A 23,868-nucleotide genomic window follows, 5' to 3' on the forward strand; every position below is an offset into this window, starting at 1 on the left:
GGGTTGTCCAAAAATTTGGACAACCCCATTTTTAAAGGAAAGGGAGAGCAAAAACAAAAAAAAAAACGGATTGATCTCCTGCAAAAAAATCTCTCAACCAAAAAAACTGAAACACTCAAATAAAAAAAAAAACACAACAATTAACCCAAAAAAAGCCACAATCAAACATAAAAAAATAAAACAAAAAGAAAAAAAAAGAAGAAGAATGAGAGAGAAGAGGAGAAGAGTGCGACGTCGGTAGAGAGAAAGGAGAGAAAGAGAAGGAGAAAGAAAGAAAGAGGAAAAAGAAAGGAGAAGCCAGCGGGGGAAAGAAAGGAGAAGAAAGAGAAAAGAAAAAGAAAGAGAGAAGAAGGGGGGAGCGGCTAAGAGAGAAAGAAAGAAAGAAAGAGAAAGAAGGAAGAAAGAGAAAAGAAAAAGAAAGAGTGAAGAAAGGGGGAACGACTAGGAGAGAAAGAAAGAAAGAGAGAAAGAATAAGAAAAAAAAAGAAAAAAAAAAGGGAGAAAGGTTCAAACGGCATTGTGCTTTCTTTTTAAGGAAGAGAGATTTTGTTTCTTTTGGGCTTTCAACAGCTCAATTAATTGAAAGGCTTGGTGGGCTGTACACAAACTTTTTAGGTCATTGTTAGAATCCAAATCAGGTAAAAATCTAACTATTTTCTTTATGAATGCATTATGAATTATGTTACTTGGGTTTGGTCCAATTCATTAGGTTGAATATGTAATTAGATGGCATAAAATTAAGCTAAATTATTTAGTATAGTGTCCTAAGATTCATTTTAGATAATATTTTAAAGTATAGTATTAATAGTAAAAAATGAGAGATGTCTAAATAGAAGGAAATATTTATAGTATAAATATATTAGATACTTGTAAGTATAATAAAATATAATTATTATAAAATTACAACGATTATTTTGAGTGACCCGATGATAGAATTTCACTTAAAAAAGAGCAAAGAGTTGCTTTTTTTTTTTGTGAATTTCTTAGGTGCGGAATTCAGAAGGATTTTCACTGAAGCGTCGGGATGAATCCGACTTCAGCACTCCAATACTTATTAACTCAAATAATCATTGCTAAAATAATAATATATATCAAGAAAAATAAATCTACATAATATTACATTTAATCTAGGTTAGTGTAGTTAGTTAATTAGCAAATAAATATCATTAAATAAAATTAAGTTAACCCTTAATTTAATTAATTAATTATTTGATTAAAAAAAATAATACATAGTTAAATAAGATGGATTAATCAGTTAAATAAGATGGAATATTAATTCACTATGTTAGTTAAAGAATATAGATTTAAATAGGAAACTCTAAAAAATAATAAATAATTAACAACAAATAATACTAAACATATAAACAAGGTGATAAATTATTAAACACATAATTGGATGAATTATGAATCGCTTAAGTCAATAAACGCGTGCATGTAGACATCATCATTTTATCCTGTCATAGCATGCCACATTTATCTTGCAAATGGTGCGGGAGTTCCGATGATGGGATTTCTCCAAAGAGCTTGTAGAGACGAGTTCTTCGGGGGATATCTCTAGGTGTGGAAAATTTTGAGACTTTACCAAAGCGTTGGGATGGTCTTCGAATAATTTTCCAATAAAAGATTACCGACCCCATTATTTAAAATAAAGGAGTCATGACATCATTTTACGCTTGCATCATGTGCATACGTAAAACCAAATAAAAAACTCAATCAGTCAATTTAATAAAAAATTAGTTAATAAGCAGGGATTAAATCAAAAGTAAGCTACAATAAGATAACTTAAGATTAAATGGTACCGTTTGCGGAACGGGCGTCACAGAGGTGCTAACCCTTCTCTGTGAGTAACCACACTCTCGAACCTATCTCTGAAAAACGTGGGTCAGTTCTCGTTCTGTCGACGAATCTAAAATCAATTTAGAACTTATTCGATTAGAATCGGGTTAATAGGTGACCAATCACACCTAGATAAAAAAGATTGGTGGCGACTCCCACAACACATTATTTTCGCCGACATCTGGCGGACGGGTTCCCGGACCCGCACGTTACGACAGATGGTGACTCCACTGGGGACATCGAGAGTCAAGACATTAATTAATCATAAGTTATCTTAAGCCTTAAATAATTTGTTATCTTCCCTAGCATCAATTTTGCATATTTTTGTTTAATGCATTCATTTATTTTGCTATTATTACTTCACTATTTTTAATAATTGCTGGAAATTTAGGATAAGGGGAGTGTGAAATTATTGGTCCAAGGTCAGTATATTCCATCTCACACACTACACATCTTGCATTCATGCATAAGCCTTCCACCCGGGCTTTGTCCTTAATTAGGAGGGAGTTAAGTAGCTACGCTCTCGTGAGGTGATAACTTCTACATGGGCTAGTGAAGACTCCCACTCAGATCGAACCTAGTCCGTTTGAAGCTTGTAATGGGTGAGGACCGGGGTGCCTTACTAGTCCGTGTGGGCGACAGTGAGGAGCGATTTGGAAACCTTTAGCTCCATTTTCAACCCAAACTCAGCATGTAGAATACCGAGAGTCGCCTTTGCTTAGGTAGAGCTTCACTTGTGAGAATATACCTTTTGACTAGGTACACATGAAGGAATTTTCATAATCTTTTGTCCCTTAGGGTTATGAGGATAGAAGTATCTAATCTTTCTTTGGTAAGAGGTTTAGCTCCTACTTGCACTAATCCAAAATGAAAATAATTATATTTTTTATTTTTAAGTTTCTCAATTGTTTCTTGATCCAAAAGATGGATGTTTTCATATTGATTCTGAATGGGTATCCCTTTTTCTTTAGTTTTGATTAGATATCAACAGAAAGAGTTTAGGTGTAAGCTATGAAAAGTTAAGCATTTATATATCCGATTTTGCAAAACTCTAGGGATTTCTCAATTATCTATTTCTTGAATAATATTTTCATATTGAATATTTTCTTCATTGACCGATTGAGTTTGGTTAGAAGCTGAACTAGAGTAAGAGGTAGTTCTTAAAAAAAAAAGCATTTTGTAAATATGAATTTATATCTTACTAAGGAGGGTTTCTATTACTTTCAGACGTTATTGTTTTCTGCCTACAGGAAGGAAAGGTATCTTAATGCCTAACCCATGGCCTAGACTTTCATTTTTAGGACTCAACATAAATTAACATAGTACCAGTAAAGCAATTAAAACGAAACTCGAAAAATAAATATCAATGTCACAAACTATCAATTGTAAAGAAGTACCTTTTCTTTAGTTGGCTCTAATACTAGTGTAACCCAAAAGTTGTTAATCAATTCCTCAGACCAATATTAGCATCTAGCAATGCATCATGACTACTCGATTGTTAAGAGAGTCAAAGGGTTCTTTGACAACCTTTTAGTGTATAGTCTATCAGTGTAATTTATTCCTTCATCATTTATCTTGGAGATGATAAAAGCTTAATACAATGTCTACCCTTATTGACTTCTATATTCGTTCCTACAATTATGGCTTTAACTTTATAGAAACCTATGAAACCAATTTATAATCTCAAAGTAGCCTTGGCCAAGGACTTCAATAAGCTAATATTAACCAAGAACTAATAGGATATGTCTTCTAAAACACTTAAGGTGATGATTCCTATCTTGACAATTTATTTGCCTTCACATGCTTCATACTCTACCCAAAAGCGTCTTGTTTAGGTATCCTTGGTTAGGCACCCGTAAGGATGTAATTAAAGCATAACACTTCACATATAAAACAACTTGGCGTCTTAAGTCTAGAGAGTATTTGCACGACTAACACAGGAGAAGTGTTGCGTAGACACTGAAGTATATTATAAAATGCACTTTTTATGGTGAGTCATGTTCAGTGAACTTGCTTTCCTAGGTAAGCACTTACATTCTAGCTCCAAATATCTTTATACTTCAATTTATGATATTGATTGCTTACTTTCAAAGTAAGAAACATAAAATGTACTAGTCTCTAAGTATCATTGATGTCCAGTCTCAATGATACATTGATTGGAAATATTTTGAGATTATATTTTGATTCATAAGTATCTCATAACTGTAACCCATTACAGTTCCTTTACAAGGCATATTAATCTCATGGATTCATCGAATTACACTTACAATTCATTATAATTAATGTTTTATTGATGAAGAAAAACCTCTAATCATTCAATATGAATGATAATGTTGCATGATTGAAGCCAAGCCTTAATCAATCTCAATAGGTTGCAGGGCTTATCCCAGCACAACGCCTCAAAAGTTGAATCCTTTGCACCGACGAGAAGGGCTAAGCTAAGATTGATAGGCGAGTTGCTAAAAAAGGCAACAACAACCAAGGAGGTGCTGAACCTTAATGGCAAAGTGGGTAAGTTTATTAATGAGATGATGTTTAAGATCATTCTTGGACGAAGCACGGATAACAAGTTTAACTTGAAGGCACTTGTGTGAGAGGCCTTAGACTTGGCAAAAGGTTTCAATATAGCAAGTTACGTACCTTATCTTGTGCCACTTGACCTTCAAGTATGTTCTTATGGTATCATACTTACCATTTGTAAAACATCATGCCTAATAACATATACTTACTACAATACAACAATTCTAGTAACTTTCTAATTTAATTTCATCTATACAAAATAATTTATAAGTTACATACACATATACAAACACGATCGGATCTAATTAATAATTTTGTATTGGAAAAGCATATTCATAGCCAAAAGCAAGTTACTGAGCAATTTGATTTATTAACCGAATTTGAACCTATTGGGAGCTAAGTTGCATATTCCCTATGAACCATAGATTTATTATCACCCAAGTGATAAAACCATTTGTATTGATTACCCTTTCAAAAAGATATTTATCCCAAATTGAGAAAGGGAGAAATCTTCACTACCAAATCTCTGCTGAAGATCAATTAATGGGTAGAATTTGTTATCAAAGTTGCATGTTGTATAGACTGGTTTTGTTTTTATTTAGTTGAAGGGAGGCAGGGTTGTGTCGCAAAAGACAAAGGCAAAGGTAGAGCTATGTATTAATTGTCCATGCTCTCTAACTATTCTATACTTTCTCATCAATGCTATGATTGGGGTCGGGAAGAGGCTAAGGTGCCAATGCTCTTTAACTATTCATAACTCATAAGTTGCCAAAAGTTGGCTTGTTGGCTCCTTGCCTTATTGATTTCATTGAGTATGGCTGTCTCAAAGATATATCCTTGTCCAAAATAAGTCAAGGTAGCTAAAAAAGTTAAAATGCCATGTAGGTTAAACTTAAATGTACCTAAAATAATATATTGTTTGTTTCTATGATGATGGCTAAACGATTTTTTTGACTAATTTGCTTAGGATTTAGTGGAAATATGTATATAATAGTTTCATTCTCTATGGATTATTACCTACTTATCTTTAAGGATTGACACAAAGTCTGAAGGCAGTTAGTAAGCCTTTGACGAAGTTTTAGAGAAGATTATTAATGAACACGAACAAAGTAACAAGCCAAAATAGCATAAGGATCTTGTAAATGTGATGCTTTCATTGCTAAATCAACCTATGAATCCCCATGGTGAGAAACAAGTACATATTATTACTCGAACCAACATCAAAGCTATAATCTTCAACATGATCGCAGTTGTAATCAATGCTTTAACCAGCTCTATCAAACGGGCATTATTCGAACTCTTAAGGCATTCATGAGTAAAACTAAAACTTCAAAATGAGTTGGAAAGTGTTGTTGGAATGAATAGAATGGTTGATGAGACAAATTTAGCAAAATTGACCTACTTGGATTTGGTTGTGAAGGAAACTTTAGGGTTGCACCCAGTGGCACCATTGTTAATTCCACATCAATCAATTGAAGACATTACCATTGATGGGTACCATATACCGAAGAAATCAAGGATATTAGTCAACATTTGGCAATGGGACGAGATCCCAATATGTGGTCAGACAACTTCGAAGAATTCTTTCTGAAAAGATTTTATGGTGGTGACGTAGGCCGCGAAAAAAGGCGAAACTTCTAGCTCATTCCACTAAGTTCACGCCTTACGACTCTTCACCTTGTTGTAGCGCAAGTAGTGCACTACTTTGACTGAGAGTTACCAAATAGGATGTAGCTTCACGACATAGACATGGATAATAAACCTGGCCTATTTATGCCAAGAGCTAATTCCTTGTTTACCAAGCCAACCTATCACTTATTTGATAAAATATGTAAAAGGGGTATTTTTAAAAAATAATCCTTATAGATAAGATGTTTTAAAAAATGGCCCTCCTTATAATTTTAACTATTTTTGGTCAAGTTGGATAAAATTACCCTTAATAAAATCACACGCCATGTACAAAAATATGTTACATGCCATGATTAGTTTGTTACACGTCATGTACAAAAATATGTGACACCCTATAGTTAGGTTGTTACATGCCATGCACAAAAACATGCTACACGTCATGAACAAAAACATGTGACACATCTTGGTTAGGTTGCTACACGCCATGATTAGGTTGTTACACGCTATGTACAAAAACATGTAATAACACATGGTTAGGTTGTTACACCCCATGTACAAAAACATGTTACACGTCATGAATAAAAATATGTGACACGTCTTAGTTAGATTGTTACACGTCATGATTCGATTGTTACACGCCATGTACAAAAACATGTGACATGCTATGGTTAGGTTGTTGCACGTCATGTACAAAAACATGTGACATACCATAGTTAGGTTGTTACACGCCATATTGAAAAAAAAATATTGTTGTTACACGCCATGTGGAAAAAATATTGTTGTTACATACCATATTCAAAAACATTTTATTACACTTTAATGCTTAAAATATTGTTGTTACTTATAAATCAAAACTTCAAATCTTCTCAACTCTCTTCATTTTTTTTTTGTTTTTTTTTCGACAATTTTGGCACCGAATAAAGTGTTTCTAACATGTTTACATAAATCAAAACGTAAATTTTCTTATCTAAAACACTTATTTTGACTAAAAATAAAAAAAAAATTTCGTTGAAAACCTAGGTTTATAAATTTAAAAGATTTGAGTTTATTGATGTCTAGGCCCCTAATTGATCCAATTAAAAGCTATTTCAAACATCTGTAATCATTTCTACCATTTTAGTTTATCCAAAATACCTAAAAATCAAATTTACCAAATAACTACCCACCCAAACACATCAAAACCATCGCTTGGTGTCTTAAGAGCACAGAAAAGAGAAATCTAAAAATGCGCGAGAGAGACGGGAGCATAGCATACGAATGCCGAAGAGAAAAATTGATAAAATTAAAGAGGGTGGGCTGGTGAGAGAGAGAAATTGAAAGCACAAATGAAAAAAAATTATGATAAATAGTTTAATTTATTTGAAATAGTTTCAAAGGTATTTTTATCAAGTCAGAGCTAAATATGACTAAAAATAATTAAATTTATATTGTTGGTTACTTTTGAAATGCCCTTATCAAGAAAGGTTATTCCTCATAATTTTCTCTATGTAAAAATATGAATTAGATTACTCAAAATTATCAGAATCTCTTGTATACTATGTTCTATCTTGCCTTAAGTTTCTTCAATTATTATTATTTTTCAAATTGTTTTTCCTTCATTCCCTCTTGAAAATTGATTGTAGGTTAATTGCATTGCATGGAAAAGATTATAAGGTGAATATTTATGTAATTAGTTATCTTACTGTTATTATTTTAAACACTATTAATAATTTTAATTATCTTCATTTAAAAAACTTTACTAGATAATTTGATCACATGTTCTTTTACCGAATTTAAGTAATTAGTCGAGTTAATATATTTAATCAAATAGACATACAAATAAAAAAAATTATATTTAAGCCCTACTTTTGGAAGCATCTTGGCTTGCCTTATCTCTAAATTTGGTTTCGAACCTTTTCCTTTTGGACCTTTGAATGATAGGAGATCCATTAATTAAATTGTTTATTTTTTTGAATTCAATCTCCTCACCACCGGCTTCTATCCTAAGTTTACAAATACATGAGTCCATCAACACTTTCATTGTTCACTTCGCTACTAAATCGATGTTCCCTAATGTTTTGTCTAAAAAATTTAGCTTTGTTTTTGTATATTTTCAATATTATTTTCTGTTTTTATTCATTATTTCATGAATATTCAATCGCGTTCTTATCTATTACATAAGTTTCTTCATTTAGCCACGTGGAGAGCATATCTCCACAGAAAAAAGATAAATTATTAAGGCAAAAAACGAGGAATATTGAGGCCTATGTGCAACGCACAGGCCATAGTCTAGTTATCTATAAATATAATCTGTTACCGTTCAACCCAAGTAGCTCTTTCTCAGGCTACAATGTGCCCTTCAACGTATGCCCTCCTCTTAGCCTTCCTTGACCTTCTAAGTTCTTTACTTTACATCCTACGGTCCACCTCAAGGCCAAAACACTCTAAAGATCACCGGAAACTTCCTCCAGCGCCTTGGGCACTGCCAATTATAGGCAACCTCCACATGCTAGGCAAGCTCCCAGACCGAACCCTTCACCATTTAGCCCAAAAATATGGTTCCATGATGTCAATAAGGCTAGTGTATGTACCGACAGTCGTGGTATCATCACCTGAAGCTGCTGAGCTATTTCTCAAGACCCATGACACAATTTTTGCTAGCAGGCCTAAAGTCCAAGTCTTCGAGTATTTGTCATACGGTACCAAGGGCTTGGCTTTTGCACAATATGGGTCGTATTGGTGCACTGTTAGGAAATGGTGTACTTTGCAACTTCTCAGTGCATCAAAAGTCGAATTCTTTACGCCGGTAAGGAGGACGGAGCTACAGTCTTCTGTTAAGTTGCTGAAGAATGTCGCAACAGCAGGCGAGGTGGTCGACCTCAACTCCAAGGTGGGAGAACTTATAGAGGATATCATGTACATGATGATCTTAGGCCGCTGTAAATATGATAAGCTCGACTTCAAGCCGCTTGTTTAAGAGGGCCTTAGGTTATCGGGAACTTTCAACTTGCCTTGCTCCACTTGGTCTTCAGGTATGTATTCACAAACACAACTGATATCTTCTTGCTTGTCTTTCCATGATTTCAATCAAGTTCTATAGGGTCTAAAGAAAATTTTTTCTTTGTCGAAGTAAGATCTAACCCCACAAGCTTGATCCCCAGAGTCTGAGACCATGCTTTGAGTCCGTAAGAAAGGGTTGTGACAAATTCTTGGAGGACATATGTCACGACCTGGAACTCCCCATCGGGCCTGTGACAACCGCCGCGAGGTCTCGACAGACATTCTTCACCCCGAATGCCTATCGAAACCCCGCAAGGCTCTCGTATCAGCTTTCACACTTCCCGGTGAGCAACAGTTATTAAATCTCGTATTTCAAAAAAAAATCATAAGTCATTTTCTAATAAAAATAATAAAATATTATTTTTTGGCTCATAGGGGTATTTTCGTAATTTTTTGTCAAAAATCTCAAAACTTGCTAAAAATGTAGTAGGTGAGTAGATAATATATATTTAATGATTTAAAAACAAATTACGTATCTAAAACGTTCATTTGAAAGTAAATTGTTGACAACTAGTACTATCAAAAATAATAATTGAAATATTCTATTTTGTCATAAAATAAATTTTTATAGAAATATTCGTAAATAATTTTTTCGCACATGAAAGTAAAGTAAAAATTGTATGAATAAAAATAGAGATAACCAAAATATAAGTTTTGATCTGCAATGACACGTGGGTCCCAATTGACCCAGAGGATGTAAGACTGTGAACTCTTACTTTCTATAATGCAGTTTCGAACTTAGTTCTCGTCCTACTCGACTATCTACAAACTGTCCTGAGCCTGAAAAATGTATAGGAAGAAGGGGTGAGATTTTATAATCCTAGTGAGTAAACAGATACCATCTAAAGTATCTAAAGCCGAGTAAATGGAGACAATTAAAATAAGTCATCATACTGTAATTTCATTACCTTTCAGTTCATTTCAACCAAATAAAATCAATCCATATAAATCGAGTAATTAACTTGGCTTATGAATTTCTTAAAACTTTGGTTTGTGCCAAAACTCATACTCGGTGATACCTTGCATAGGGCATCCAACCGAGTCCGCCAAGGTTGTTAAAATTTTGTATACACTTAAAATGTATTTTTAGTTTGAGAAAAATACAACCGTTCCTTGGCGTTGGCTGAGTTCCCCTTCACGTGGTGGTTTGGCTTGAAGTGAATCCTAAGCTTTACCCCAGGAGATACCCTACGCGCCTTTCCGTTTGAGGTAATAATATAATAAAGTTTACCGTGCCCCTCTAATAGGCTAGTCCACGGAACTCCCTCTGCAGTAAATAATTAATATATAATCCACCAATCAATAAAATTCATTCTAGCATGACATGGCAATTTATCGCAACCTAACCTTCCAAGGCTGAATACACAGTATAAATAATTCTAACACCAAAATCAGTTTAGCCATTCATGCTCATTTATTGTCATAAGCCATTCAATTCAAAATCATAAATTTGCAACACAAACAGGCAGTCTCCAATTACTCTATTTTCAAAACCAATATTCGATTTTTCAGAAAATTTATAAAATCATTTTATAAAATTACAATTTCTCTTAAAACATAGCAATTTACCATTTAAACCCATTTTCCATAAAATCACACTGTTGTATAAAACTACTCTAGATAATTAAGACGATAATAAGTTCACTCACTGTTCTATAAGTCGATGTACTCCTAATCCTAGTCTCCAAGCACAATCTCTATACTTTTACCAGTGTACTTTGCTCACCATCTATCCACAATGTACAATACATAATTCACCACATCAATACTTGACCATTATAAAATCAATTCAGGCTCGGTATATATGCATGATATGATATACAACTTATCCGACTACCGCTTAAATGCGGTGTTGACCTAATTCGGCCTATTATCTCCAATTTAACTCCAAATCAATTCTTCTCACTTTCTACACTCCTATTATAACTAAATTACCTCCATGACTGTGAATGAGATTCAATTTATCAGTCTCGGTAGCAAATTACGAAAATACCCATAGTGGGTAAAAATCGTATTTTTTTTGCTCCGAAAATTTTCATTATTTTTCTAGGCTCATAATTCATCATTTCTTAACCAATTCTCCTAGAATAAAAATCAAATTCATCCTCACTCAACACATGATAAATTCGGCCATTAATGATTGTGGGAGAAAATAAATTCTTTTCTTGTTGTTTTGTTTCTAAATATGCTAAACTAACTTAAAACACTAACATAACTTAAAATCAAATTAATCTAACAACTTTCTCTCTCCTAACCCATTTTTCAGAATTGAATTCACCATAATAACTCAATATTCAACCATGAAAATCAAGAACAAAAGCATGGGTAAGCTAGGTATCGAGGAAAACTAAAGAAATTCTAACTTACCTAGCTTGTTTCCTTGATTTCTTCACTTTTTCTTTAAATTTTTCACCTAGGTTTTCTTGTTTTTCCCTTTGTTCTTCCTCTCTTTCCCTCTCTTCCTTGCTTGGCCGTCCATATGAAGAAAATGGGCTGATTTTATGCCTTTTTAATAAGAAACAATAAAATAATAAAGGCATGACACATATCATTTTCTTATTGGTCCATTTTTAAAATTTTAAAATTTTAATCCTTTTTATCTCGACCACACAATTAGTCAATGGTCAAAATGAGGATAAAGGAAGACCATGTGCTGGAAAAATGTCCTGGTGGTGGAAAATTACAATTTTGCCCCTAGGGTGGCAAAATTACCATTTTACCCTTTTACTCCAAATTATACCGAAATTAAAATTTTTCACTTCTAAACCTTAAATCTTACTCCAATAAGTCAAATGGGGCCAAAAAAAAATCTTTTCTAAAATTTTCATTTTGTCCCCAGGTGGCAAATGACCATTTTGCTCTTGGATAGCGAAAATTCCGGTTTGACTCCAAATTGATTCTCGAACTCCGAATCACCATATTAAACCATTCTGGGACTTTAAAATTTTTAATTTCATCGTAAATTCTCTATTTGATCTAGTTCGAGGCTTAAATCAACTTTATTGTACCTCTAGGTACAATATCGACTTTTGTAAATTTTTCGGGACTCTCCTAGCATGCAAACATGTTATCCATCACATGTATGTCATGATAAATATTTTTATAGATTCGGGCTTGTCATCTTCTCCCCCACTTGAATCAACCATATGATCCTTCTTCATGACTGATTTCGACATCCGGCTAAATATTAATATTTTAATATTATTTTATTCTAAAAATTTTATCTTGTCTCCTTGGTACCCAAAATACCTTATTATGCCTCACTTGACTTCCAAATCGCCTTTTATCTCACAAATTCTCTTCGGATAAAATTATTATTATTTTATTATTATTTTCTCACTTGTGAAATATTTTATCCTAAACTACTCCTTTCGTCTTTTATCACTTCTAAACATTTTAATTGATCTCAATTTACATTCGATCAACTTTATTTATCACCATATCAAAGTATGGAGTATTTCAAGATAATTGATGAGCATGAAAAACTGAACAAAGGGCAACAAAAACAACACAGGGATTTCGTGGATGTCATGCTTTCATATTTAAATCAGCCCATGAATCCCAACGATGAAGAGCAAACATACATAATCGATCAAACAAATATCAAAGCCATAATTCTTGACATGATTGCAACTGCACTAAAAACTTCGACAATCGTCATTGAGTGGGTACTAGCAGAGATCATAAGACACCCGCGAGTAAAATCTCGTCTCCAAAAAGAGTTAGAAACTGTTGTTGGGATGAATAGAATAGTAGAAGAGGCAAATTTAGCAAACCTAACATACTTGGACATGGTTATAAAAGAAAGCTTAAGGTTGCATCCAGTTGCACCATTGCTGATTCCGCATGAATCCATGGAGGACGTTACCATCCATGGATATTACATATCGAAGAAGTCACAGATCTTAATAAATATTTCGACAATCAGGCGAGATCCCAATGTATGGTAGGACAATGTTGAAGAATTTTCGCCAGAGAGGTTCATTGGTAGCAACGTAGACCTTCGAGGACATGATTTTCAGCTCATCCCATTCGGATCGGGTCGTAAGGGATGTCCAGGACTGCAACTAGGGTTGACGACTGTTCGCCTTGTTCTGGCTCAGTTGGTGCACTGTTTTGAGTGGGAGTTGCCCCATGGCATGTTGCCTAATGACTTGAGCATAAGCGAGAGATCTAGGCTTACGGCTCCGAGGGCCCAACAATTGCTTGCCAAGCCAGTTTACCGTCTACCTGATAAAAGACTGTAAAATTAACATGGGGAAAACATAATCAAGAAGTATCAAAGAGTCCTAGATACTTGCATTTTGTTTTTGTTTTTTGGGGAATCTAGGCATGTAAGTGAACAACAAAGTTAGACTCAATTAAGGAAATGATGTGATAGGTTTCAAGAAATATAACCCTTAATCCTTCATTTTTTTGGCAATTATTTGATTCATTAATTGTTAATTACATTAGGATCATATCAAGAAATATAAAAATAAAAGGATTTAGGCCATGTAATTAGAAGAAAAATATAAACCGACTTTATTTTATTTGACATAGAAGCAGGGTTTTTTACACTACAATCTGTCTTGATAAGCAAGAAAGAGCAGCCCACCTAATCCTAATCCTCATAACACATGGAAAAGAAATACTGCAAACCCCAAATTAAATCCAACAAGGATTCCTCTTCAGTCCCTTCAACTATACATGCCACTATGGCCTTCGCTTCCTTCACTTTTCATCTCCATAATCTTGACGATCGTATTACATAAATATTTAGAAGCTTTTCCTTGTGATCTCCGATTCATCCGTTGTTTTTCCTGCCAATGGAGCGGTCTGATCTTGAAGCTGTTGCCGCCGCCGCTGCTGCAGCCATGGAGCTTGATAGTTCTTTCCAGCATACCTATCGGTGTTCTGCATCAAGGGTTGAGTTAGGTAACAGAATTCTGATGCCCCTTTCTGCTTTCGACTCTCTTGTTGATAAAGGTGTGGAGTCTCCGTGGCTTTTCGAGCTGTGCAATCCTGTAACAGGCAAAACTTCTCATTGCGGGGTTCTTGAGTTTACTTCCGATGAGGGTTTCGTGTTGTTACCGGCGCCTATGATGGAGTCCATGGAGCTAGAGGAAGGAGAGCTTGCAACACTGAAGAGTGCTTCTCTTGACAAAGGAACCTTCTTGAAGCTTCAACCACATACCAAGAATTTCATGCAACTCTCTGACCCCAAGGCGGTGTTGGAAAAAGCTTTCAGAGATTTCTGTTGCTTGACTACCGGAGATACCATCATGATCATGCATAACGACATCAAGCTCTACATCGATATCGTTGAAGCAAAACCCTCTTTGGCCGTCAATATCATTGATACAGATTGTGAAGTTGATTTTGCTCTCCCATTGGATTATGAACCACCCCAAAAGAAACAGAAAAAGGCTAAACTACTTCAAAAACAAGAGCAACCAATCGAGGCAGAAACAGTCAAGTTCAAAGCGTTCAACGGCATAGCAAGGCGCCTGGATGGAGAACCTGTGACAGAACAGGTTGCAGTTGATGATGATCACGATTCGATGATGAATGCTGAAAGAAAGCCATGTGGATCAAAGAAAGTTGTGCTTGGTTCCAATGTTATTCAATGTCAAGAAGACTCAACGGGTGAACCATCGAGAAAGGGTTGGCAAGAGGTAACCAATATGAAGAAAGAAGAAGAAAAGTTCCAGCCATTCACCGGAAGAAGTTATAGGTTGACTTAGGATAACATTTTCTGAATTTGATGCTTACTTTTCCATGAAAGATACCTTGACCTCTTAGTTTATTGCTTGTTTTGACCTTTTGGTTCAAGCTATTTAAGGCCATATGTAAACTACTAATTTGTTAGTATAAATATTAAAAGATTCTTAAGATTGTACTATAGGAATATTTTTCCAAGTTATCATATTAAATATTATTTTTAAAATAACTATTAATTACTGCATCTAATATAAAAATATTACAACAAATCATAAATTATTATAGTTTTAAAGAGTGCTCTTAGTATATTAAATACCATTGCATGCATTGGAAAAATTAATACTGTTGGGCAAAATCACTTTGATATTAGATCTTTTATACTCTTAAATTATAATTAAAACTTATTGTATACAGTTATATATAGTCGGAAATGTCAAAGTCTTAATTTGATCTTTCTTCTATTTTAATTCTGCGATTTTAGTCTCTATATTCTAATTTTAATAAATTTAATCTTACACTTAAATTAAAAATGAAATTTTAAACTGATAACGATATTAAATTCCTACATTTAAATTTAATGTCACATGCTTTTTTTTATTGATCACGTGACATACTAACTTAAACTTTTTTTATCATGTGGCACATATTAGTACGAAAAACTTTATTTTAAAAAAAGACACTAATTTTTTTATATTAAAAAATATCAATTATTATTTAATTAAAATAGAATATGATACTTTTGAGATTGCTAAGCGCCACATAGCAAAAAGAATTAGTACACCTAAGTATGCTAAGCCACCACCGCATTGTCATATTATTCAAGTTAAAGGGACAATCTTAACACCACTTATCAATTATCCTTAAATCGAATTTTAATAAAAGTTATGGACTGAATTCATGTCGGAATTGAAGTAAAAGGACTAAAACTATTAAATTTAGATAGTAGGAGGATGAAATTTAAATTTTAATATATGCCCTCACTCAAGTCCTTTCATTTCTCTTACTTTTCTTGTATTTTTTCTTTGGGGGTGCCTTTTTGTCTGGATTTGAGATTTTTTCACAAATTTATATTTTTTTTCCATTTTACTCCCCAAATTTCAATTTATCTCAATTTGGTCACTAAATTTTTAAATTATACCCAATATGATCATCTTGACAGATTCAGTTGAAATTAATTATATAATAATGACTAACTTTTCAAATCTTATGTTATCTAAAAAAAATACAACAACCTTCCCCCTTTTTTTTTTGTCTGCCTCAATTTTTTTTCTCTATTTTCTTAGAATTTTCATTCTAACAAAACCTAGAACAAAAATGATGAGAAAAAACTGGATTACAAAAATTAACATAAATATTTTTAAAATGAAGTGGTTGCTTAAGTGGCTTTTATATTGTTATTTTATCATTTATTTAGATGAAATCACTTATGATGATCAATTACGCTTTTTAAAAAATTTAATGATGAAATTAAGATAAATTAAAATTCAATAAACAAAATGAGAAAAAATATCTAAATTTGATAACTATCTATAAAATTTAGTCGTGCACTGTGGGTAAAAATACTCAATAGACTTTTGGTATTAAAGCATGAATTTATAATTGGTATATTAACAGTGTATAGTTTCTATACACTGTCAGTGCATAAGAATCTAGTTTTACCATAAAGCCACCAAAACCCTTGCATTAGATCTCAATATTTCATCGACTCCATAATTTTATAATAATATATTTAATTATATTAAAATAATTAATAAAATATTTATTAAATTAAGTGTCTAACAAATATGTATTTTCTCTCACTTCTCACATCTTATTAATTTTCAACTATTTATCTCATTTCACATAAAAAAGATGTAAAAGTCAAGATAATTAATAAAATAACATATTCTCTCACTTCCCTAATGATGTGTCTAATAAATCTCTATTTTTTTACCACTTCTCAATTGCCCTATTTTAAATCAATGATAATATGCATTTAATGATATCCAATTAACGACAAATTTTTTTTCTTAATTTCAATAAAAAAAAAACCTCATTTAAATATTTATTCACTTTAGGCCTTTGAGATTATTGAGCCACCTCTATTGTCACCTCACTAAGAAATAAATTTAAAACTTTAAGGGCATGCTTGGTTGGGGGGAATGGAATAGTCATTCCTCCCCTATTCTCATTCTTGAGATAAAACTGCATTTGGTTCAATGGAATGACTATTTTTCAGAATAACCATTCCAAGAGAAGCCTGAATAGCCATTACCAAGCCCCCCTTCGTAATAGCTATTCCAAATTGTTGAGAACAAGAAAAAAAGTTGATTAGATAAATATACCTTTTTACAATTTAAAAAATTACCTTATAAAAATTACTAAACCTATTTTTTCTCTCTCTTCCTCACTCCTCTCTCTAAAGCACAAAAGACACAAAATTTTTTACTTCATTTTCAAAAAAAGGGAAATGAAAATATTTAAATATTATTTAATATATTAATATTATTTCACTATAATAAATATTATAAAGCATATTACTTAATATTATTATTTGAATATAATAAATGTAACAAAAAATATTATTTAGTATTATTTAAATTTAATGAAGAATATATTTTATCTTTTAATATTAAATATTATTTAATTATAATAAAAGGTTTAATTATCTTCTAATACAAAATATTATTAAATTATAATTAAAATATGTTTGTATTTTGGTGAAAATATTATTTAATTATAGTAAAAGTTATTTTGATTTTATTGCTCAAAATATTTTTATCTTTTAACAAAATAAATTCTTTAATTTTAATAAAGAGTATTTATTTCTCATCATAGTTTTTTTTATATTTTAATTAAAAAATTTTTAAATTTTAATAAAGAGTATTTTTATCATTTACTCATTATTCCTTAACCATTTTTAAAATTATTCCTGCCAACCAAATAATAGAATAAGTAATAAGAGCAATTTCTATCCTATTTCATTTCTATGAACCAATTTACATAATAACTATTCTTCCTCTATTTTATTCCCTTGGAATGACTATTCTATTCCTATTTTATTCTTTTCAGTGAACCAAGCATGCTATAAAGGATTTAAAAATAATATCACTATTTTTAAAACATAAAAAAATAAATTTTTTCTCTCTCCAACTCTCTTTCACCCAATCTCCTCCCTTTCTTCCTTGTTTTTTCTTCCCCTATTCTTCCTCCGCTAACAATAATAAGTCCAAAACCCTAAATTTTTAATTTTGATTCTTGAAGATAGTATTTATTTTACTTTCTTCTTAGTTTAATTCTTAATATTTATTTCACTCCTTTTTTTTTAAATTACTTCCAAAAACTGAAAAGGATTTAATATTTTCATCTCGATTTGCTACGCTAGGGCTTGCCTTGAAGTATGTTGAATGGAATGGATAAATATACGGAGGAAAATTGGAAATTGTAGAAAGAAAAACAATTGAAAAACCTAAAGAAATATAATTGTCTTCATGGAAGATATAAAATCAGTAAGCCATACAAAATTTTTCGTATGAGTCTTCACATTTGAATCCAAGCAAGAAATAGATCAATCTAGACATATGAATCCTATCTGATTTGGATTTGCTAATGGCGCGATTAGTTGGAAGTATCATACTTGTGTAAAAAAAAAAAAAGAATTTAGGGTTTTGGATCTATAGTTGTTAAGGAAAGGAGAAGAGGAGATTGGGTAAAAGAGATTTGGAGAGAGACAACAAATTTTTTTTTTTTAAATTAATAATATCTATTTTTTTAATAAAGTGATATCATTTGATGTTTTGACTTTGTATAAAACATATACACTATAGTACATCAAATATAAACCTTTAAAACATTTGTTGACTCCAATTTAATGCTTTTTTTTTAAGTGTATTTATTATCAATAAGCAACATGCCATCCAAAGTCTTTTAACTGTGTGCTAAAGAAGAAAAAAAAAATGCAAACCAAGGGAAACTGCTTCGTAGTGTTCTTTGCAATTTCCTTTCCTAGCCTGAGCTAACAAAAACTCTCTACCCTTATCCTCAAGACCTACGGCGTTCCCCTAAAAAACATAGCTGTCTTTACTCAAGGACAGTTCCAAATACAAACAGAACCACACACAAAGGGTATAAGAAACCAAACAAAAATCAAGCAAATCAAAGAGTCCTGGAATCATTAATTGTCCATCATTCAAGAATTTGCTTGCCATTTCAGCCAGCCACTAAAGATCAAATCAAACCAATTTCATGCTTCTTAATATTAGCCACAACCCACAAGGGGTTCATCTCATCTTCTCTAAATAAAAAGAAAAAAAAAACAAAATCATCTTATTATTAATGCCCGAAACCATGCTGCTTAGCATGGCCACGTTCCAAATTCATTAATTTGCTGGATGAATCTATTGTTGACACATGCATTTCAAGCTTTTTAGGTATTACCTTTTCTAGGGACGAAGCTAATCAAACTTTATTAGAGGGGCCAAATACAGAAAATGAAAATTAAAAATTTTAAAACTTTAATATGTTAAATTCAATCAACAATAAAAATATTGATAATAGAAATATGAAATTAAATATAAAACTATAATTTGTAAGATATAAATAGTTAAAAACGATATATAAGATTAATGATTTCTAATTGTATAATCAAAATTGTTTAAATATTATATATTTAAAATAATTTTATTTCAATTAAATATAAAACGTAAAGTATAAAAAAAAATACTTAAGTTAATTTCTTCTTACATAATCAAGACTAATAAAAAAATGATACATTGATGAAATTTTAAAAAACAATGTAATAGTACAACTTATATTTAAGAATAATATAATAATTTATTAATTTTTAAAGATTAAAATCATAAAAAATAAAATTTACTTAACATAAAAAAAAAAAACATGACAAGTAAAAGGTAGATATCATATATTACATAACCAAAAGGAAAGAAAAAGAATATGGTTAATGATTTGTAGAAATTTAAAAAAGAAATTTTATAAAAACTTATAACATATGAATAAATAAAATAGAAATAAAAAATAAAAAAAAATAATAGTAATATAAATTTAAAAAAATTTAAAATGATGTGAGATATGTAAAATTATTTTATTATTATTAATTTATATTAATTATTAAATAAAAATTATTCTAAAAAGGTCATTAATAGAATATATAAAAAATTTAAATATTTTTATATGTTTTAAAAAAATAAAAAATATTTTTATAACATATGAATAAATAAAATAAAAACAATAAAAAATAATAATAGTAATATAAATTTAAAAAAATTAAAATGAAGCGAGATATGTAAAATTATTTTATTATTATTAATTATATTAATTATTAAAGAAAAATTATTCTGAAAAGGTCATTAATAGAATATATAAAAAATTTAAATATTTTTATATGTTTTGAAAAAATTTTAAAAAGGCCACCCCCCCTCCCCCCCCAACCATCATGTAAGGAGGTTATGCCCCTGGCCCTTTCCCAGCCACACTACCAACGAGTACCCTACCCATATGTCTCCTTCAGCATTAGTGAAATACCTCATACTTTGATATGGTGATAAATAAAGTTGAGCGAATGCAAATTGAAGTCAATTAAAATGTTTAAAAGTGATAAGAGACGAAAGGAGTAGTTTAGGATAAAAAATTTCGCAAGTGAGAAAATAATAATAATATAATAATAATTTTATCGGAGGAGAATTTGTGAGATAAAAGGCGATTCGGAAGTCAAGTGAGGCATAATAAGGTATTTCAGGTACCAAGGAGACAAGATAAAATTTTTAAAATATTAATATTTAGTCGGATGTCGAAATCAGTCAAGAAGAAAGATCATATGGTTGATTCAAGTGGGCGAGAAGATGACAAGCCCGATTCTATAAAAATATTTATCATGACATACACGTGATGGATAGCATGTTTGCATGCTAAGAGAGTCCAAAAAAAAAAAAATTTTTACAAAAGTTGGTATTGTACCTAGAGGTACAACAAAGTTGATTTAAACCTCGAACTAGATCAAATAGAGAATTTATGATGAAATTAAGAATTTTAAAGTCCCAGAATGGTTTAATATGGTGATTTGAAATTTGAGGATCAATTTGGAGTCAAACCGGAATTTTCGCTATCTAGGGGCAAAATGGTCATTTGCCACCTGGGGACAAAATGGAAATTTTTAGAAAAGATTTTTGGCCCCATTTGACTTATTGGAGTAAGATTTGAGGTTTAGAAGTGAAAAATTTTAATTTCGATATAATTTGGAGAAAAAAGGTAAAATGGTAATTTTACCACGCAGAACCAAAAATTTAATTTTTGAAAGGATTTTGATCAAATTTAATTATTTGGAGTGTGAAATGAGTATGAGGAGTGAAAATTATGCATTATGGCAAATTTTCAATTTTTTGGGGCAAAAATGTAATTTTTGAAAAGTTTAGGGGCAAAAGTGTAATTTTGAAGAATTTGCTCCACCAAAACTTTGGAAAAATCTGAAAATTTCACTTAAGACTTGGATAAGTCAAAGGGAATGCATGGTGGAAAAAGTAGGACAAGTGGATGGCTACAAAAAAAAATGAATTAATAAAATATTCAAAATATGAATCAAATAATATTATTTCATTAAACAATAAAAAGGCATAAAAAAATCAGCCCACCCATTCTTCTTCTTCAACATTCGGCCAAGCAAGAAACAAGAGAGAGAAAGGAGAAAATAAAAACCTAGCCAAGAAATTTAAAGGGAAAATAGGTGAAAATTCAAAAATCAAGTGAAAAAAGGTAACATTTCTTAAATTTGTCTTGTGCTTTACCTTTCCCATGCATTTTCCATCATTTTTCATGGTTGAATCATATGATTTGAGGATGATTTCAATTCTGGTCATATGGGTTTAGAGAGAGAAAGTTGTTAGATAAATTTGATTTTGAGCTATGTTAGTGTTTAGTGTTAGTTTAGCATGTTTATGAGTAAAACAACAAGAAAAATATTTATCTTCTCCATGAATTTCTCTAGGCCGAATCTAGCCAATGGTATGTGAGGATGAGGTTGACTTTATTTTAAGAGAATTGGGTGGAAAAATGATGAATTATGAGGTTGGAAATTAAATGGGAATTTTCGGTGCAATAAATTGAAATTTTTACCCACTAGGGGTAAAAGCGTAATTTATAGTCCGGACTGATAAATTGGACCAAATTCATAGTCATTGAGGTATTGTGGATATAATTGGATAATTGAAACTGAAATGGATGGAATTGGAGTCGAATTGGGGATTTTAGGAATTTACACCGTGTATAGGCGAGTTAGGTCGGACACCGCAATTAAGCAATTGTCTAGACATTTCAAATCCTATCTAGTGCATACGCATGGATAAGAGCCTGAAATAATTTATGATAAATTGACACAATTTATTGAATTTTGTATCATAGATTATGGGTAGGTGGTGAGTCAATTGTTTTGGGTAAGAGACTGCACCCGAGGGCGGAAAATAGGAGTATTTCTACTCCTAATACTGTGAGTAAACTTATTAGCATCTTAATTATCTAGAGTAGTTTTATACAATTGTGTGATTTTATAAAAAAATGAGTTTAAATGGTAAATTACTATGTTTTAAGAGAAATTGTGATTTTATAAAATGATTTTATAAATTTTCTGAAAAATCGAATATTGGTTTTAAAAATAGAGTAATTGGAAACTGTCTGCTTATGTTGTAAATTTATAGTTTTAAATTGAATGGCTTATGACAATGTATGAGCATGAATGGCTAAACTGATTTTGGTGTCAGAATTATTTGTATTGTGTATTCAGCCTTGAGAGGCTAGATTGCGATAAATTACCATGCCATGCTAGAATGAATTTTATTGAATTGGTGGAGTATATATTAATTATTTACTGCAGAGGGGATTCCGTGGACCAGCCTATTAGAGGGGCATGGTAAACTTCAGTATATTTTTATCCCGAACGGAGAGGCGCGTAGGGCATCTCCTGGGGTAAAGCTTAGGGTTCACTTCACGCTAAACCACCACGTGAAGGGGAACTCAGCCAACGCCAAGGAACGACTGTATTTTTCTCAAACTAAAAATATATTTTAAGTGTATATGAAATTTTAACAGCCTTGGCGAACTCGGTTGGATGCCCTGCGCAAGGTATCACTGAGTATGAGTTTTGGCACGAGCCAAAGTTTTAAGAAATTCATAAGCCAAGTTGATTACTCGATTTATATGGATTGATTTTATTTGGTTGAAATGAACTGAAAGGTAATGAAATTACAATATGATGACTTATTTTAATTGTCTCCATTTACTCGACTTTAGATACTTTTGATGGTATCTGTTTACTCACTGGGATTATAAAATCTCACCCCTTTTTCCTATACATTTTTCAGGCTCAGGACAGTTTGTAGATAGTCGAGTAGGACGAGAACTAAGGTCGGAACTGCATTATAAAAAGTAACAGTTCACAGTCTTACATCCTCTTGGTCAATTGGGGCCCACGTGTCATTGCAGATCAAAACTTATATTTTGGTTATCTGTATTTCTATTCATACAATTTTTACTTTACTTTCATGTACGAAAAATTATTTACGAATATTTCTATAAAAATTTATTTTATGAGAAAATAAAATATTTTATTGATTATTTTTGAATAGTACTAGTTGTTAACAATTTACTTTCAAATGAACGTTTTAGATACTTATTTTGTTTTTAAATCATTAAATATATATTTTCTGCTTACCTACTACATTTTTAGCAAGTTTTGAGATTTTTGACGAAAAATTACGAAAATGCCCCTATGAGCTAAAAAATAATATTTTATTGTTCTTATTTGAAAATGACTTATGATTTTTTTAAATGCGAGATTTAATAATTGTTGCTCACCGGGGAGATGCGGAAGTTGATGCTAAGCCTTGCGGGATTTCGATCGGCATTTAGGGTGAAGAATGTCTGTCGAGGCCTCGCGGCGGTTGTCACGGGCTCGATGGGGAGTTCCGGGTCGTGACAATTTAGATTGGTATCAGAGCATGGTTTAAAGATCAAAGATTTTGGTTTTAAAGCTTTGGATTTTAAAGTTGTTTTAAGAAATTCACATTGACACTGCGTGGCCCCAAGTCCAATTAAGTTAAGATAAGTTAAGTTAGGTTAGATTGAATAGAATGTATGCATCTACATATAGAAATCTAC

At 31.7% G+C, this 23,868-nt stretch overlaps 1 long non-coding RNA gene and 2 pseudogenes across 1 annotated transcript; all 3 read left to right on the forward strand.

Moving 5' to 3' along the window:
- Nucleotides 1–8,314: 8,314 nt before the first annotated feature.
- LOC18604094 (cytochrome P450 CYP736A12-like) lies at nt 8,315–13,271 on the forward strand (annotated as a pseudogene).
- Nucleotides 13,272–13,821: 550 nt separating this feature from the next.
- On the forward strand, nt 13,822–14,750 carry LOC18604096 (ubiquitin fusion degradation protein 1 C pseudogene; annotated as a pseudogene).
- Nucleotides 14,751–21,351: 6,601 nt separating this feature from the next.
- On the forward strand, nt 21,352–23,253 carry LOC148763451 (uncharacterized). Its single transcript, XR_016025064.1, has 3 exons — nt 21,352–21,471; nt 22,117–22,201; nt 23,073–23,253. It is a non-coding gene; the product is annotated as an uncharacterized LOC148763451 (long non-coding RNA).
- Nucleotides 23,254–23,868: the final 615 nt, after the last annotated feature.

The sequence above is a fragment of the Theobroma cacao genome, chromosome 3 (assembly GCF_053813885.1).
Source record: "Theobroma cacao isolate CCN51 chromosome 3, ASM5381388v1, whole genome shotgun sequence".
Lineage (NCBI taxonomy): Eukaryota > Viridiplantae > Streptophyta > Magnoliopsida > Malvales > Malvaceae > Theobroma > Theobroma cacao.